The sequence below is a fragment of the Cherax quadricarinatus genome, chromosome 70, assembly GCF_038502225.1.
Source record: "Cherax quadricarinatus isolate ZL_2023a chromosome 70, ASM3850222v1, whole genome shotgun sequence".
In the NCBI taxonomy this organism is placed as follows: Eukaryota; Metazoa; Arthropoda; class Malacostraca; order Decapoda; family Parastacidae; genus Cherax; species Cherax quadricarinatus.
Window position 1 is genome coordinate 16,949,336 of NC_091361.1, and position 17,350 is coordinate 16,966,685.

At 40.6% G+C, this 17,350-nt stretch overlaps 1 long non-coding RNA gene across 3 annotated transcripts in view; it reads right to left on the reverse strand.

Annotated features, from left to right (window-relative positions):
* LOC138854803 (uncharacterized) overlaps nucleotides 1–17,350 on the reverse strand; it is a 124,246-nt gene that overhangs the window by 18,022 nt on the left and 88,874 nt on the right. The gene's annotated exons all lie outside the window — the stretch shown is intronic.

Consider the following 17,350-nt stretch of genomic DNA (forward strand, 5'->3'; position numbering starts at 1 on the left):
AAGGAAATGTGTAGAATTTTTAACACATACTTCCTCTCAGTTTTTACACAGGAGGATACCAGCGATATTCCAGAAATGATAAATTATGTAGAACAGGACGATAATAAACTGTGCACGATTAGGGTCACAAGTGACATGGTCCTTGGGCAAATAGATAAATTAAAACCTAACAAATCCCCAGGCCCTGATGAACTGTATGCAAGGGTTCTAAAGGAATGTAAATAGGAGCTTAGCAAACCTTTGGCTAATCTTTTCAACATATCACTACAAACTGGCATGGTGCCAGATAAGTGGAAAATGGCAAATGTGATACCTATTTTCAAAGCAGGTGACAGGTCCTTAGCTTCGAACTATAGACCAATAAGCCTAACCTCCATAGTGGGAAAATTTATGGAATCAGTAATTGCCGAGGCAGTTCGTAGCCGCCTTGAAAAGCATAAATTAATCAACGAATCTCAGCATGGTTTTACAAAGGGGCGTTCCTGCCTTACGAATTTATTAACTTTTTTCACTAAGGTATTTGAGGAGGTAGATCATAGTAATGAATATGATATTGTGTATATGGACTTCAGTAAGGCTTTTGACAGGGTCCCACATCAGAGACTATTGAGGAAAATTAAGGTACATGGAATAGGAGGAGATATTTTTTCCTGGATAGAGGCATGGTTGACAAATAGGCAGCAGAGAGTTTGCATAAATGGGGAGAAATCAGAGTGGGGAAGCGTCACGAGCGTTGTTCCACAGGGGTCAGTGTTGGGCCCCCTGCTGTTCACAATCTTCGTAAACGACATAGATGAGGGCATAAAGAACGACATCAGCAAGTTTGCCGATGACACCAAAATAGGCCGTCGAATTCATTCTGACGAGGACATTCGAGCACTCCAGGAAGATTTGAATAGACTGATGCAGTGGTCGGAGAAGTGGCAGATGCAGTTTAATATAGACAAATGCAAAGTTCTAAATGTTGGACAGGACAGTAACCATGCCACATATAAACTAAATAATGTAGATCTTAATATTACGGATTGCGAAAAAGATTTAGGAGTTCTGGTTAGCAGTAATCTGAAACCAAGAAAACAGTGCATAAGTGTTTGCAATAAAGCTAATAGAATCCTTGGCTTCATATCAAGAAGCATAAATAATAGGAGTCCTCAGGTTGTTCTTCAGCTCTATACATCCTTGGTTAGGCCTCATTTAGATTATGCTGCACAGTTTTGGTCACCGTATTGCAGAATGGATATAAATGCTCTGGAAAATGTACAAAGGAGGATGACAAAGTTGATCCCATGTATCAGAAACCTTCCCTATGAGGATAGACTAAGGGCCCTGAATGTGCACTCTCTAGAAAGACGTAGAATTAGGGGGGATATGATTGAGGTGTATAAATGGAAGACAGGAATAAATAAAGGGGATGTAAATAGTGTGCTGAAAATATCTAGCCTAGACAGGACTCGCAGCAATGGTTTTAAGTTGGAAAAATTCAGATTCAGGAAGGATATAGGAAAGTACTGGTTTGGTAATAGAGTTGTGGATGAGTGGAACAAACCCCCAAGTACAGTTATAGAGGCCAGAACGTTGTGTAGCTTTAAAAATAGGTTGGATAAATACATGAGTGGATGTGGGTGGGTGTGAGTTGGACCTGATAGCTTGTGCTACCAGGTAGGTTGCCGTGTTCCTCCCTTAAGTCAATGTGAAATATAAACACATATGCAGTATAATGTGATCCTTTATTGACTACGTTTCGCCCACACAGTGGGCTTTTTCAAGTCACAAACAGATCTACCTGGGGTGGAAGGGACGCGAGTATTTATAGTCACCTCTTTCAGCAGACTTTTGGACTACCCATGGGTTCGCCACTCAGTGCGGTCCTGGCGAACCTATACATGGAACATCTAGAAGCCGAACGTTTCTCCACCATTATTCCTTCGTCTGTCACCTGGCTCCGTTATGTTGACGACATTCTCCTCATAACTCCTAAACGCTTCAACGTTCAAGCTCAACCAGGTCGAGCCTTCAATCCAGTTCACACTTGAAGAAGAAGTCGACAACACTCTTCCTTTCCTTGATGTTCTGCTCTGCAAAGCTGATCACGAACTTCGTTTTAAAGTCTATCGAAAACCCACCAACCAAAACGATCTTCTCCACTTTTACTCTCACCACGACACCAAAACCAAACGTGGTGTAATTATAGGCTTCTTCCTGCGTGCACTCAGAATCTGCAGCAATGAGTTTCTTGAAGAAGAATGCACGATAATTGAACAAGTATTTTCTAAACTCCACTATCCTCGTCACTTCATCAGGGACTGCAGACGACGGGCATTAAACATCTTCAACACACCCAGAGAAGACACTGCCGAGAAGAGATACATAGTCCTCCCCACCAACTCCATTGCCAAACACGTTTCCAACATCTTTTCCAATACCTCATTCCAAGTATCTACCTCCACAACCACGACCATCAAGGACATTACCAGTGATAGACAGGACAAGCTTCCACCCTCTGCAGGGGTATACATAATCCCTTGTAATGACTGCAACAAGTTATACGTGGGCGAAACATCAAGGGACCTCCAAACACGTATTTCAGAACACCAATACGCAAGCAGGTCTGACGACACAAGGTATGCCTGTGTACAACACCGTAATTCACACAACCACTTGATAAACTACAGAAACTCAAGACTTATCGCCACAGAAGACAACACTCAATACCGAAGAATCCTGGAATCATCACTTATTTCTATATGCGACAACTTCAGCCAGAATAGTGGCTTCTATAACATAGCTGAACCACTTGCCAAGAAACTTCTTCATCGCTATCCCACATAAGAACACAGGAATGGAAGAACACTGTAGAAGGTATGCTCACAAACTTATCCAATCTCATTTCCAAGCTACCCAAGATTTTAGACTCTATAACCCCACTTGGTACATCATCAGATGCAGCATTCTCCACCTGACCTCAGCATTCTGAAGCTGACTATAAATACTCGCATCCCTTCCACCCCAGGTAGATCTGTTTGTGACTTGAAAAAGCCCACTGTGTGGGCGAAACGTAGTCAATAAAGGATCACATTATACTGCATATGTGTTTATATTTCCATTGTGTCGGTATTTCCAAGTCAATGTGACCTGACCTGACTAGGTTGGGTGCATTGGCTTAAGCCGGTAGGAGACTTGGACCTGCCTCGCATGGGCCAGTAGGCCTGCTGCAGTGTTCCTTCGTTCTTATGTTCTTAAAAGCCAAATCTGAACCAAAGTTGTTATACAGTCACATTAGGAGAAAAACAACAGTCAAGGACCAGATAATCAGGCTGAGGAAAGAAGGAGGGGAGCTGACGAAGAATGACCAAGAAGTATGTGATGAACTAAACAAAAGATTTAGAGAAGTATTCACAATAGAGTCAGGAATGCTTCCAGCAAACTGTGGAGGTAGGGTGCACCAGCAGGTGCTGGACACAATACACATAACCAAAGTAGAGGTGAAGAAACTGCTAGACGAACTCGATACCTCAAAGGCGGTGGGCCCAGATAACATATCTCCATGGATAATGAGAGAAGGAGCAGAGGAACTATGTGTGCCCTTAGCAGCGATCTTCAGTAAATCTATCGAAACAGGGCAGTTGCCTGAGGCGTGGAAGACAGCACATGTAGTTCCAGTTTTTAAGAAAGGGGACAGACAGGCAGCATTAAACTACAGACCAGTGTCACTGACTTGTATAGTATGTAAAGTCATGGAAAAGATTATCAGGAGAAAAGTGATGGAACACATTGAAAAGATTGGGCTCATACATGACAGTCAGCACGGCTTCAGAGATGGGAAATCCTGTGTCACAAATTTACCTGAGTTCTACGATAAGGTAACAGAAGTAAGACACGAGAGAGAGGGATGGGTAGATTGCATCTTCTTAGATTGCAAGAAGGCTTTTGACACAGTACCACACAAGAGACTGGTGCAAAAATTAGAGGAGCAGGCAGGAATAAAGGGGAAAGTACTGCAATGGATCAGGGAATACCTGACAGGAAGGAAACAACGTGTGTTGGTACGTGCTGAAGTGTCGGAGTGGGCGAATGTGTCGAGTGGGGTTCCACAAGGTTCAGTCCTAGGCCCGGTGCTGTTTCTTGTATACGTGAATGACATGGAGGAAGGAACAGATTCAGAAGTGTCACTGTTCGCTGATGATGTGAAACTGATGAGGAGAATACAAGTGGGAGAGGATCAGTTAAGATTGCAAGGGGATCTGGAAAAACTACAAGTATGGTCCGACAAAAGGCTCCTGGAGTTTAACCCCAGTAAGTGTAAGGTCATGAAGATTGGGGAGGGCACAAAAGACCGCAGACGGAGTACAGGTTAGGAAACCAACAGCTGCAAACGTCAGTTGAAGAAAAGGATCTTGTCCCCTGAGGCACACATCAATCAAATAACTGCTGCAGCATATGGGAGATTGGCAAACCTGAGATTGGCGTTTAGACATCTGAGTAAGGAGTCATTCACGACATTGTACACAGTGTACTTAAGGCCTATACTGGAATATGCAGCGCCAGTATGGAACCCTCACTTAGTCAAACACGTCACGAAATTGGAGAAAGTGCAAAAAAATTGCAACACGATTAATCCCGGAACTGAGGGGTATGTCTTATGAGGAGAGGTTAAGGGAACTCAACCTGATGACACTAGAGGATAGGAGGGATAGAGGGGACATGATAACAACGTATAAAATACTAAGAGGCATTGACAAGGTGGACAAGGATCGAATGTTTCAGAGATGGGATACAGAAACACGGGGACACAATTGGAAACTGAAAACCCAGATGAGTCATAGGGATGTTAGGAAGTATTTCTTTAGTCTTAGAGTTGTCAGGAACTGGAATAATCTGGAGAGTGAAGTAGTGGAAGCAAGTTCCATAAATAGCTTTAAGAAGAAGTATGACAAATATCATGGAACAGAGAGAGAGTGAATTAGTATCGACCAGTGAAGAGGCGGGGCTAGGAGCTATGACTCGACCCCTGCAACCACATATAGGTGAGTACATATAAGTGAGTACACACACACACACACACACACACACACACACACACACGATGGTATAAACCTTGGTAATAAATACCGACAAGTTGGTTTAGAAAGACACGTAAGCAAACACTATAACATATTTATTAGAAACATATTTATGAGAAGTGATCAAGGTCCCAGGACCGAAACGTTTTCTAATAAATATGTTATAGTGTTTGCTTACGTGTCTTTCTAAACCAACACACACACACACACACACACACACACCTTATGTGTACGAAAAGAAGGGCTTTATCATCAGTAAATAATGAAAATGCGATTTTTAGCCAAGGATGATGTTTTTAACTTAAGAAACCTATCAAAATCACCATCACTCATTTTCGCTGGGGAGGGGGGGTTGCTTCACTGGGGGGAGGGGTTGCTTCTCTAGGATGCGACTCACAACAGTGAAATAACTCTTAAGTGCTTCTTTTATTTCTAAGTGAACATGGACCAGCAGGTGTAGACACACACAAAAGTCTGAACAGACCAAGGATCGAATATGAGTTCGTTCGAACATTAAAATGGTATAAAATACCGACAGGTTGTTAGGTAAGACACAAATGCAACAGATACCTAACTGTTGCATATGTGTCTTACCTAACAATGAGTTCGTTCAGTAGAGGATGCAGCGATTGTATACAATTCCGTCTCATACGTTATGGAAACAATCCCTCCTGCAGATATTGCAAGATCTCAGGTTTGGGTAGAGTTCGTGGAGGGTCAAGAAAAACTAATTCTAGGTGTAATATACCGACCTCCAGGCTTGGATCACGATAGAGGGAGACTTCTTTGGGACGAAATTGTTAGGGCTTCTGGACACAGTAACATAGTCATAGTAGGGGACTTTAACTTTAGCCAAATTGACTGGAATTCTTTGACAGGTAATCTAGAGTCCAGTGACTTCATGGAAACAGTTCAGGACTGTTTTCTGAAACAGAGAGTAACTGAGCCTACCAGGGGTAATAATTTGCTAGACCTAGTTTTGTCAAATAAGGAAACACTCGTGAATAATCTGGAGATCACTGAAGAGCTTGGCGCAAGTGATCACAAATCCATCACTTTTAGCATTAATTGGGAATGCAAGAATAATGATAATACAGTAAAAATCCCTGATTTTCGTTCTGCCGATTATAATGGACTTAGGGAACATCTGTCTAATCTTGATTGGGGTTATCTAGCTAATGATTTTATTGACGATAATCATACTTATGAATATGAAGGGATCTGCTTTTATGATTGTTTTCTTAATAATGTACACAGTGCCCAGAGTACATACATTCCCCAGAGAGAAATTAGGTCTAATAATAACGATCCCAAATGGGTTAACAGGAGGCTAAAGCATCTAATAGGGGAGAAAAGGGGAATTTATAGGCGCATCAGAAGAGGAGAGGTTAACCTTACTGACCAATATGTTCAGCTTAAAAGAGAAGTAAAAAAGGCGATTAGAAAGGCTAAACGTGACTATGAAATTAGAGTTGCTAATGAATCAAAGACTAATCCAAAGGGGTTCTTTCAAGTGTATAGGACGAAGGTGAAGGAAAAAGTAGGACCTCTGAAATCTGGGAATGGACAGCTGACGGATAATGAACTGGAAATGTGTTCCTTATTTAATGACTATTTTTTGTCAGTTTTTACACAGGAAGATGTAAATGAGATTCCAGTAATTAACAATTATTTAGTTCCTGGTGAATTTAAGTTAACTAATATTACTGTCACGAGGGACATGGTTATGAAACAGATAGACAAACTGAAACAAAATAAGTCCCCGGGACCCGATGAGTTGTTTTCAAGGGTACTTAAGGAATGCAAGATGGAGCTTAGTCAGCCATTAACGAGTGTATTCAATGCGTCCATCCTTACCAGTGTTGTGCCAGAGTTGTGGAAGATGGCTAATGTGGTTCCTATATTCAAATCAGGGGATAAGTCCACTCCTTCAAATTACCGTCCAATAAGCCTGACATCTATAGTGGGCAAGTTATTAGAATCAATTATAGCTGACATTATCAGAAGTCACCTTGAAGAGCATAACTTGATAAATGAATCTCAGCATGGATTCACGAGAGGTCGTTCCTGCCTGACAAACTTACTGACGTTCTTCAATAGAACATTTGAGGCAGTTGACAGTGATAAGGAATATGATATTGTTTATTTGGATTTTAGTAAAGCCTTCGACAGAGTACCTCACAAGAGACTTTTAAGAAAAGTGGCAGCTCATGGTATAGGAGGTAAAGTTCTAGCATGGATTGAGGCATGGCTTACCAATAGAAAGCAAAGAGTTACCATTAATGGAGTGAAATCTGAATGGGGATTAGTCATTAGTGGCGTTCCACAAGGATCAGTTTTAGGCCCTCTCCTGTTCATAATTTACATTAATGACCTTGATGAAGGGATTACTAGTGACATGAGTAAGTTTGCTGATGATACAAAGATAGGCCGTATAATTCACTCTGAGGAGGATATCAATGAACTCCAGGACGATTTGAACAAATTAATGTCTTGGTCTGAAAAATGGCAGATGAAGTTTAATGTGGATAAGTGTAAGGTACTTGCCCTTGGTAATGAAAATAACCCTCGAAGCTATAATCTAGGTGAAGTAGAGCTTGGTCATACAGAATGTGAAAAAGACTTGGGAGTCATGGTAAGCAGAAATCTTGGATTTCTGAACAGATTACTTGGATTTATCTCAAGAAGTATACGTAACAGAAGTCCAAAAGTTATTTTACATAAGAACATAAGAAAGGAGGAACACTGCAGCAGGCCTGTTGGCCCATACTAGGCAGGTCCTTTACAAATCATCCCAATAACAAACATTTGACCAACCCAATTTTCAATGCCACCCAAGAAACAAGCTCCGATGTGCAAGTCCCTCTCAAATCCAACCCCTCCCACTCATGTACTTATCCAACCTAAATTTGAAACTACCCAAAGTCCTAGCCTCAATAACCCAACTAGGCAGACCGTTCCACTCATCAACTACCCTATTTCCAAACCAATACTTTCCTATGTCCTTTCTAAATCTAAACTTATCTAATTTAAATCCATTACTGTGGGTTCTCTCTTGGAGAGATATCCTCAAGACCTTGTTAATATCCCCTTTATTAATACCTATCTTCCACTTGTACACTTCGATCAGGTCTCCCCTCATTCTTCGTCTAACAAGTGAATGTAACTTAAGAGTCTTCAATCTTTCTTCATAAGGAAGATTTCTAATGCTATGTATTAATTTAGTCATCCTACGCTGAATGTTTTCTAACGAATTTATGTCCATTCTGTAATATGGAGACCAGAATTGAGCTGCATAATCTAGGTGAGGCCTTACTAATGATGTATAAAGCTGCAGTATGACCTCTGGACTTCTGTTGCTTACACTTCTTGATATAAATCCCAATAATCTATTTGCCTTATTACGTACGCTTAGGCATTGCTGTCTTGGTTTAAGGTTGCTGCTTACCATAACCCCCAAGTCCTTTTCGCAATCTGTATGGCTAAGTTCTACATTATTTAACTTATAAGTGCTAGGGTTATGGACACTCCCGAGCTTCAGAACCTTGCATTTATCTACATTGTACTGCATCTGCCACTTTTCTGACCAAGAATAGAGTTTGTCTAAATCCTCCTGAAGTTCCCTAACATCTACGTTTGAATCAATTATCCTACCTATCTTCGTGTCATCGGCGAATTTGCTCATATCACTAGTAATTCCTTCATCAAGATCATTGATATATATTATAAACAACAACGGGCCCAAGACTGATCCATGTGGAATGCCACTTGTTACTGATCCCCACTCGGATTTAACCCCATTGATGGACACTCTGCTTCCTGTCTGTGAGCCATGATTCGATCCACGAGAGCACCCTTCCCCCAATGCCATGAGCTGCTACTTTCTTCAACAGTCTTTGGTGCGGAACTCTATCAAATGCCTTACTAAAATCTAAGTAAACAATATCAAATTCTTTATCGTGGTCAACAGCCTCAAAAGCTTTACTGAAGAAAGTTAATAAATTAGTTAGACAAGACCGGCCTCTTGTGAATCCATGCTGAGTATCATTAATCAAGCTATGCTTATCGAGATGGCTTCTTATAATCTCAGCTGTAATTGACTCTAGTAATTTGCCTACAATTGAGGTCAGGCTTATTGGGCGGTAATTTGACGGTAACGACTTGTCCCCTGTTTTAAAAATAGGAATTACATTAGCCATCTTCCACATATCAGACACTACACCTGTTTGAAGAGATAAATTAAAAATATTAGTTAATGGTTCACAGACTTCCATTTTGCATTCCTTTAGAACCCTTGAAAAAACCTCATCAGGACCCGGTGACTTATTTTGCTTCAGTCGGTCTATCTGCTTCACAACCATTTCACTAGTGACTGTGATGTTACATAATTTATCTTCTTCTGGCCCACTATAAAAATTAATTACTGGAATATTATTAGTGTCTTCCTGTGTAAAAACCGAGAGAAAATAATTATTTAAAATCGAGCACATTTCATTCTCTTTGTCAGTAAGATGCCCATAGTTATTTTTAAGGGGACCTATCTAATCTCTGACTTTTGTTCTATATACCTGGAAAAAACTTTTTGGGTTAGTTTTAGAATCCCTAGCAACTTTAATTTCATAGTCCCTTTTAGCTTTTCTTATCCCCTTTTTAATGTCCCTCTTAATGTCAATATACTGATTCATAAGATGACCCTCGCCTCTTTTGATACGCCTATAAATTCCTTTCTTATGCCCTAGTAGATATTTCAGCCTATTATTCATCCATTTTAGGTCATTTCTATTTGATCTAATTTCTTTATAAGGGATAAACGTTCTTTGAGCAGCATGTATTGTGTTCAGAAAACTGTCATATTGATAGCTCTCTTCGTTACCCCAGTCAACAGATGATAAGTGTTCTCTAAGCCCATCGTAATCTGCTAAGCGAAAATCTGGGACTGTTACTGAGTTATCCCTACTATCATACTTCCATTCAATTCTAAATGTAATTGATTTGTGGTCGCTAGCACCCAGTTCCTCTGAAACTTCTAAATTATTAACAAGGGATTCATTGTTTGCCAGAACTAAGTCAAGCAGGTTATTACCCCTTGTAGGTTCTGTCACAAACTGCTTCAAAAAACAATCCTGAACTACTTCTAAGAAGTCGTATGATTCTAAATTCCCAGTCAAGAAATTCCAATCAATATGACTAAAGTTAAAGTCTCCTAGAATTACTACATTATCGTGCCTTGTGGCCCTAACAATTTCCTCCCATAGTAGTCTCCCATGGTCCCTATCTAAATTTGGGGGACGGTATATCACACCTAAAATTAACTTTTCATGCCCCTCTGAAAATTCTATCCAAACAGACTCTGTATGTGTTACTTCAGACTTAATACCCGTTTTTATGCAACAGTTCAAGCGATCTCGGACATACAGTGCCACCCCACCCCCCTTCCCGATACTTCTATCTACTTGGAACAATTTAAAACCCTGAATATGACATTCTGCAGGCATGTCCCGACTTTTTGAATTAAACCACGTCTCAGTAATGGCAAATACATCTATGTTACCTGCACTAGCAACTAGTCTCAACTCGTCCATCTTATTCCTAGCACTGCGACTATTTGTGTAATAAATACTTAAAGACCCTCCTCTCTCTTTACCCTTTCTGCTCCTTTCTGTTATTCCACTAAACCTATTACTGTCATTGTCAATTAGTGCCGCTGGCTTTCCAATATCCACCTTATTTTGCCTATTACTAGTTCTCCTAGTACTCATATTACTACCCTGAGACTTCACAGTTTTCCCGCAAAAACCCATACCACTAACTATTCCTAGTTTAAAGACCTAACAGCTCCCTCCACTGCGTTGGCCAGTGCTCCCACCCCACACCTAGATAAGTGAACCCCATCCCTGGCATACATGTCATTTCTGCCATAGAAGAGGTCCCAGTTGTCAATGAATGTTACCGCATTTTCCTTACAGTATTTGTCCAGCCAGCAATTGACACCAATTGCTCTGGACAACCATTCATTTCCAACTCCTCTCCTTGGCAAAATGCCACATATGACAGGTTTCCCACCCTTCCTCCTAATTATCTCTATTGCTGACCTATACCTGCTAATCAGGTCCTCACTCCTACGTCTACCAACATCGTTGCCTCCAGCACTGAGACAGATAATAGGATTGCTCCCATTACCTCTCATGATGTCATCCAGACGGCTAACAATATCCTTCATCCCAGCCCCAGGAAAACACACTCTCTGCCTCCTACTCCTATCCTTCAAGCAGAATGCCCTATCCATGTACCTAATCTGGCTATCCCCAACAACAACAATGTATGTATTTGTCCAATCTAAATTTGAAACTACCCAAAGTTTTAGCCTTAATAACCCAACTAGGTAGACTGTTCCACTCATCACCTACCCTATTTCCAAACCAATAGTTTCCTATATCCTTTCTAAATCTAAACTTGTCCAATTTAAATCCATTATTGCGGGTTCTCTCTTGGAGAGATATCCTCAAGACCTTATTTATATCCCGTTTGTTACTACCCATCTTCCACTTGTATACTTCGATCATGTCTCCCCTCATTCTTCTTCTTACAAGTGAATGTAGTTTAAGAGTCTTCAGTCGTTCTTCGTACGGAAGATTTCTAATGCTATGTATTAATTTAGTCATTCTTCGTTGAATGTTTTCTAACGAATTTATATCCATTCTGTAATATGGAGACCAGAACTGAGCTGCGTAATCTAGGTGAGGCCTTACTAATGATGTATAAAGCTGCAGTATAACCTCTGGACTTCTGTTGCTTACACTTCTTGATATAAATCCCAATAATCTATTTGCCTTATTACGTACGCTTAGGCATTGCTGTCTTGGTTTAAGGTTGCTGCTCACCATAACCCCCAAGTCCTTTTCGCAATCTGTATGGCTAAGTTCTACATTATTTAACTTATAAGTGCTAGGGTTATGGACACTCCCGAGCTTTAGAACCTTGCATTTATCTACATTGTACTGCATCTGCCACTTTTCTGACCAAGAACAGAGTTTGTCTAAATCCTCCTGAAGTTCCCTAACATCTACGTTTGAATCAATTTTCCTACCTATCTTTGTGTCATCGGCGAATTTGCTCATATCACTAGTAATGCCCTCATCAAGTTGTACAAGAATGGTTCAGAGAACCGACACGTTGATAAATTAAACACATGTGCAACTCTTGGGTATCTTTGTTGAGGAAACGTATCGCCACACAGTGGCTTTATCATTCCATACAAAGGAGAATCTTAAGGACACAAGTGCAACTAATGTGACATTTATTGTGGCAACGTTTCTTACTCCAGGAGCTTGATAAAGCTCCTGGAGAGCGAAACGTTGCCACAATAAATGTCACATTAGTTGCACTTGTGTCCTTTTACTTTACAAATCGTCGGTAATTCTACCAACTTTATTACAAGGAGAATCTTGAAGAACAGGAAGAGAATGAGGTAATCAGTCCCTCAACCTTGAGTCGATGTGGTCAGTCCATCAATCTTGAATAGAATACGGCATAAGTGCGGAGAAGGAGCTTATAAACAGTAGGCAGGAGAGGTGCAGCACTTGTAGGTGGTGTCACATTTGTTCAATTCTCAGTTCAATTCTCTTCCTGTTCTTCAAGATTTTCCTTTGTATGGACTGATGAAGCCACTGTTTGGCGAAACGTTTCCTCAATAAAGATACCCAAGAGTTGCACATGTGTCTAATTTATCAACGTCTCAGTTCTGTGAACCATTCATCTACAATCCTGTCAGACACTGCAACTTCTTGGGATCTTAATACTTAGGAATTCTTTGCTTGCCTAACCCTTGGTCACGACCTACTTCCACATTGAACAAATGTGATACCACCTACGACTGCTGCACCTCTCCTGCCTACGATTTATAAGCTCCTTCTCCGCACTTATGCGGTATTCTATTCAAGATTGATGGACTGACCACATCGACTCAAGGTTGAGGGACTGATTACCTCATTCTGTTAAGACCTGTTTGTGTGCTCTCTGTGAATCTGAACCAGGATGCCCTCTCTTGAGCAACTTTACCAGCAGCTGAAAGAAGAGCTTAGGGTTGCTAAGCAAGAGATACGGCGATTAACGGAGGAGAACAAGAGGATTCGAAGTAATCCTCCTGTTGTGAGTCCCCAGGTTAAGAGGGGAGCTTGGTCAGTAGCCGGGCAACATGGAACCAAACTGAGGATCAAGAAGACTGATGGAGAGGCAGAAACAACGAGGACCCAGAAGACTACTGTGGAAACTTCCAACCCATTTTCGGTGCTACCTGACGAATGTGGGTGTTCTACTGAGAATGCCACAACGAGCACCAAGGAAGTATTGGCAGACGTGAGTGAGACATCCCTAGAAACCCCAACGAAAACCATCGAGAACGTCTTGACGAATTCCACAAGTGAAGGTGTAGTGCTACCTAATGAATGCGAGTCGACTACTGGGAACATCACGACGGACGTCGCCAAGGAAGGTAAAAACATTGTTGTTATTGGGGATAGCCCAATTAGGTACATGGATAGGGCATTCTGCTTGAAGGATAGGAGTAGGAGGCAGAGAGTGTGTTTTCCTGGGGCTGGGATGGAGGATATTGTTGGATGACATCATGAGGGGTAATGGGAGCAATCCTATTATCTGTCTCAGTGCTGGAGGCAACGATGTTGGTAGACGTAGGAGTGAGGACCTGATTAGTAGGTATAGGTCAGCAATAGAGATAATTAGGAGGAAGGGTGGGAACCCTGTCATATGTGGTATTTTGCCAAGGAGAGGAGTTGGAAATAAATGGTTGTCCAGAGCAATTGGTGTCAATTGCTGGCTGGACAAATACTATAAGGAAAATGCAGTAACATTCATTGACAACTGGGACCTCTTCTATGGCAGAAATGACATGTATGCCAGGGATGGGGTTCACTTATCTAGGTGTGGGGTGGGAGCACTGGCCAACGCAGTGGAGGGAGCTGTTAGGTCTTTAAACTAGGAATAGTTAGTGGTATGGGTTTTGGCGGGAAAACAGTGAAGTCGCAGTGTAGTAATATGAGTACTAGGAGAACTAGTAATAGGCAAAATGAGGTGGATATTGGAAAGCCAGTGGCACTAATTGACAAGGACAGTAATAGGTTCAGCAGAATAACAGAAAGGAGCAGGAAGGGTAAAGAGAAAGGAGGATCCTTAAATATATATTACACAAATAGTCGTAGTACTAGGAATAAGATGGACGAGTTGAGATTAGTTGCTAGTGCAGGTAACATTGATGTATTTGCCTTAACTGAGACGTGGTTCAATATGAAAAATCGGGACATGCCTGTGGAATGTCACATTCAGGGTTTTAAATTGTTCCAAGTAGATAGAAGTATCGGGAAGGGGGGTGGGGTGGCATTGTATGTCCGAGATCGCATGAACTATTGCATAAAAACGGGTATTAAGTCTGAAGTAACACATACAGAGTCTGTTTGGATAGAATTTTCAGAGGGGCATGAAAAATTGATTTTAGGTGTGATATACCGTCCCCCAAACTTAGATAGGGACCAGGGGAGACTACTATGGGAGGAAATTGTTAGGGCCACAAGGCACGATAATGTAGTAATTCTAGGAGACTTTAACTTTAGTCATATTGATTGGAATTTCTTGACTGGGAATTTAGAATCATAGACTTCTTAGAAGTAGTTCAGGATTGTTTTTGAAGCAGTTTGTGACAGAACCTACAAGGGGTAATAACCTGCTTGACTTAGTTCTGGCAAACAATGAATCCCTTGTTAATAATTTAGAAATTTCAGAGGAACTCGATGCTAGCGACCACAAATCAATTACATTTAGCATTGAATGGAAGTACGATAGTAGGGATAACTCAGTAACAGTCCCAGATTTTTGCTTAGCAGATTACGATGGGCTTAGAGAACACTTATCTGTTGACTGGGGAAACGAAGAGAGCTATCAATATGACAGTTTTCTGAACACTATACATGCTGCTCAAAGAACGTTTATCCCGTATAAAGAAATTAGATCAAATAGAAATGACCCAAAATGGATGAATAATAGGCCGAAATATCTACTAGGGCATAAGAAAGGAATTTATAGGCGTATCAAAAGAGGTGAGGATCATCTTATGAATCAGTATATTGACATTAAGAGGGACATTAAAAAGGGGATAAGAAAAGCTAAAAGGGACTATGAAATTAAAGTTGCTAGAGATTCTAAAACTAACCTAAAAAGTTTTTTTTCAGGTCTATAGAACAAAATTTAGAGATAAGATAGGTCCCCTTAAAAATAACTATGGGCATCTTATTGACAAAGAGAATGAAAAGTGCTCGATTTTAAATAATTATTTTCTCTCGGTTTTTACACAGGAAGACACTAACAATATTCCAGTAATTAATTTTTATAGTGGGCCAGAAGAAGATAAATTATGTAACATCACAGTCACTAGTGAAATGGTTGTGAAGCAGATAGACCGACTGAAGCAAAATAAGTCGCCGGGTCCTGATGAGGTTTTTTCAAGGGTTCTTAAGGAATGCAAAATGGAACTCTGTGAACCATTAACTAATATTTTTAATTTATCTCTTCAAACAGGTGTAGTGTCTGATATGTGGAAGATGGCTAATGTAATTCCCATTTTTAAAACAGGGGACAAGTCGTTACCGTCAAATTAAAGCCCAATAAGCCTGATCTCAACTGTAGGCAAATTACTAGAGTCAATTATAGCTGAGATTATAAGAAGCCATCTCGATAAGCTTAGCTTGATTAATGATACTCAGCATGGATTCACGAGAGGCCGTTCTTGCCTAACTAATTTATTAACTTTCTTCAGTAAAGCTTTTGAGGCTGTTGATCACGATAAAGAATTTGATACACAAATAACCCACACTGAGTGTGACTTTGTCAATGGTCCAAGTCGGACCGAAACGTCGTCGTAAGCTTCTCTCTTTTATGTGCGGGTTATTTGTGTATCGTTCCAGTCACGGTATTGTGCCTTTTTTTGTTATTTAAGAATTTGATATTATTTACTTAGATTTTAGTAAGGCTTTTGATAGAGTTCCGCACCAAAGACTGTTAAAGAAGGTGGTAGCTCACGGCATTGGGGGAAAAGTGCTCTCGTGGATCGAGTCATGGCTCACTGACAGGAAGCAGAGAGTGTCCATAAATGTGGTTAAATCCGTGTGGGGATCTGTAACAAGTGGCGTACCACAGGGATCAGTTTTAGGCCCGTTATTGTTTATAATATATATCAATGACCTTGATGAGGGTATTACTAGTGATATGAGCAAATTCGCCGATGACACAAAGATAGGTAGGGTAATTGACTGAAACGTAGATGTTAGGGAACTTCAGGAGGATTTAGACAATCTCTATTCTTGGTCAGAAAAGTGGCAGATGCAGTTCATTGTAGACAAATGCAAGGTTCTGAAGCTCGGGAGTGTCCATAACCCTAGCACTTATAGGTTAAATAATGTTGAACTTAGCCATACAGATTGCGAAAAGGACTTGGGGGTTATGGTGAGCAGCAACCTTAAACCAAGACAACAGTGCCTAAGCGTACGTAATAAGGCAAATAGATTATTGGGATTTATATCAAGAACAGTAAGCAACAGAAGTCCAGAGGTTATATTGCAGCTTTATACATCATTAGTAAGGCCTCACCTAGATTATGCAGCTCAGTTCTGGTCTCCATATTACAGAATGGACATAAATTCGTTAGAAAACATTCAGCGTAGGATGACTAAATTAATACATAGCATTAGAAATCTTCCTTATGAAGAAAGATTGAAGACTCTAAAATTACATTCACTTGTTAGACGAAGAATGAGGGAAGACATGATCGAAGTGAATAAATGGAAGATGGGTATTAATAAAGGGGATATTAATAAGGTCTTGAGGATATCTCTCCAAGAGAGAACCCGCAATAATGGATTTAACTGGACAAGTTTAGATTTAGAAAGGACATAGGAAAGTACTGGTTTGGAAATAGTGAAGTCGATGAGTGGAACAGTCCACCTATTTGGGTTATTGAGGCTAGGACTTTGGGTAGTTTCAAATTTAGGTTAGATAAATATATGAGTGAGAGGGGTTGGATTTGAGTGGGACTTGCAAATGAGTGGATAGAGTTATCAGAGATTATTTTTTGGGTAGCATTGAAAATTAGGTTGGGCAAATATTTGTTAGTGGGATGGGTTGTAAAAGACCTGCCTAGTATGGGCCAACAGGCCTGCTGCACTGATCCCCCTTTCTTATGTTCTTATGTGTGTCACAACCTCCTCACCTGGGTATCATTATTGCCT